At 35.9% G+C, this 2,795-nt stretch overlaps 1 pseudogene across 1 annotated transcript; it reads right to left on the bottom strand.

Annotated features, from left to right (window-relative positions):
* Positions 1-415: 415 nt before the first annotated feature.
* LOC147273847 (uncharacterized) lies at positions 416-1,577 on the bottom strand (annotated as a pseudogene). Its single transcript, XR_015124231.1, has 3 exons — positions 1,520-1,577; positions 955-1,431; positions 416-861 (listed from the first exon to the last, which is right to left on the bottom strand). The product of XR_015124231.1 is annotated as an uncharacterized LOC147273847 (transcript).
* Positions 1,578-2,795: the final 1,218 nt, after the last annotated feature.

Here is a 2,795-nt window from a genome sequence, read left to right as displayed (position 1 = left end):
CCAAGAGAGGCAAATGGTGTTGCACATGCAGTGGCCTTATTAATTAGCCAGCAAGAGGTTGAGTCCAGAGGACTGGGTGATCTCACCCCAACCTCTTTACTTGGAGTCCTAGTGGCAGATGGACATCCTTTAGTTTTAGATTGATGCTTGTTTTTCTGCTGTTAGTTTTCTGCTCGTATTGTTTGCTGTTTTGATCCTTTAGTTGTTCAATTGCTTTATTACTTTGGGATTCATTTTTGCTCACCATGGTGGATGAGTGACACAAGTCTTTTGACCACTTATTTGTGACACGTGTTATCCATGTACCATGGTGGTAATGCTCATCACTACCTTTTTGTGGTGAGTAAAAATGCACTCATTATTTTGTATTAGTACTAGTTAATAAAAGTTTCAAAGTGTTTGGCAAAAAAAAAAAAATTCAAAGTGGAAAAAGAGAATGAAAGCAAACTTGGGAAAGATACTTTGTAATTAGCCCTAAAACTAAATAGAAAAGACACGGAAGGATCCCATGCCATTTCACTTGAAAATGCCTGGCGTTTCGATCAACTTGAAAATGATGTAGTCAGAGTCCTTCCAGAGGCTACAATGACTTGGTGATCTTGGAGTCTTGCAAGGATATGGAGAGTCAAGATTGTCAGACAGCTAATGTTTCCATGAGAATCGATGCTCGGACATCTCTCCCAAATCCAGATACCTCAGGGGACTCTCTGGCTGAAAACAAAGACAAACAATGGCATTGTCAGGAAAGACCCCAAACAAACAAAATAACTTCAGAAAAAGAACAAAAAATGAAATGCAAACTTACCTCAAATTTACTTGACAGTGAAGGTGCCCAGGGAGATGTAAGTGTCTTGGAAGACTCTGAACAGAAAATGAATTAACTAGTAAATTACAATGTCCAAGATAATCATGGTTACCGTATATATATATATAACTGTTTGTAAAGTTTAATACCATTATGCAGTCCAACAATCATCAGAAAATGATCCATGTACATAGCCTTGGTCTGTGCATTGATGCACTCTTGATGATTGTGCAGGAATCCTTCCTCTGCAATAGCATTGGGACAAAATCGTTCCTCTGCCACAACACTAAGCTTTGTGTCGCGCTTCTTCTGCAGATTTGGTTTCCTTGATTCCTCCGGCAGATGCGTTTCCCCTGAGTTTGAAATGTCAGATAGTGCCTTCCTGCTACGGGTCTGCACTTTGTCTGAAGCATTAGAAAAGCCTTTCTTTTTGCTTGCATCATGAGCAGTTTTAGGAACACAGGTCACTTTCTCCATGAAAGCAAAATTCTTGGAAGGCTGATTTTTTGATGCCTGGGTGAGAGCAGGCTTCCCTGAATTCGATAAATCACCAAGTGGTTTCCTTCCCCCAAGCCCCCTTTTCCTTTGTGTTTTGGTGGCATTAGCCTTTCCCACAACAGAAGCTCCTGTTGTAGATATTATAAGGGTTTGATCAAAAGATTCCAACAAGTAAGATACACATTAAAGAAAAGCATAGTGAGACTTGATAATTACCATTAGAGTGCACATTTAAATTCTAATCTTCGATCAAACGTCCAACTTGTGATGCCATTATAGCCAAGTCAGTTAATCTTCTGCTAACTGCAAAAACAACTGGAGAAGAGTGTAGACATTGAAATTTTGGTGATACAAAAAATCACTAATAAGTTGGTCAATGTCAATACTTCAAAGTTTGACTGTTTGACCAGTCAAAGCTGATTCTGAAAATTATGGGTCCCACACAAATACACGTGGCATGTGACTCATCAAAATAAAGTGGGCCACCAAAGATGACATGTGTCGACATCTAGAAAACCCATCAATCAAATCAAATGAAAGGTTAAATTAAGAAATAAATTATCCTTAATTAGTTAATTACCTAAATTAAGGAATTAATTGTCCTTAATTAGATAATTACCTAAATTAATGACAATGATTGACCAAATCTTCTCAATCAATGACATTGATTTACATAATGAGTTAAATCAAATCAATTAGCTCATATTTAAACCAATTAAGCCTTAATTTCATAGGTCAAAAGTTCAATCCCACAAATCAAGGGATTTTAAATTGAAGACTCTAAAATAAGAGTCTTTCCTGCCTATAAATACAGGCTCCTAATTTAGAAGAAAGAAGGGGAGAGGGGAAAAAAAAAGCTTTGGCAAAATTCAAACAAATTCTGGCCAAAGGTAAAACACTTAAACACTCTTAAAGTTCTTCATCAAACTCATCAATAATCAAAAAACACAATATACATGTGCCGATTCTTTTAGTACCAAAGCCGAAGAATCATTACCACGTGACCTACCTCGTGACCAAAGATTGATCAAGATAAGCCTCAACGGCCCTTGATCAAATATCAACCATTCAAGAAGACTTGAAGATTCAACCGTTCGATTCAAGAACATGTGTTAATCACCCTTGGATGAAGCGCAACTTTGAAGATCGAATAAGAGCAATATTCTTGTAAAGAAGAATATTTACACGTAGAGATTGTAAACCATAAATTTAAAAATACAAATATTTTGTACACTTTTTTTGTGTTATTTAATTTGTAGAAAAATTGTAACGACCCTACTCCAAGTTTTTTTTTTTTTTTTAAATCTTATTGGGCGGACTTTATTAAAATTTTGGAAGAAAATTCTAGTATTTAGAGGGACGTTTTAAAAAATCAAATTTGTGGCCTTTAAACACAAGATGGCTAATTAGAATTTGAATTTCCAAACGCGTAGGCAAAAATGGTGTTCTAATTGAAATTTTTAATAGAAAGTGTAGAGATTTTTCTAAAAAA

Source organism: Dryas octopetala, chromosome 9 (genome assembly GCF_963921425.1).
Source record: "Dryas octopetala chromosome 9, drDryOcto1.1, whole genome shotgun sequence".
Classification (NCBI taxonomy): Eukaryota; Viridiplantae; Streptophyta; class Magnoliopsida; order Rosales; family Rosaceae; genus Dryas; species Dryas octopetala.
This window is presented reverse-complemented; position numbering and strand designations above follow the sequence as displayed.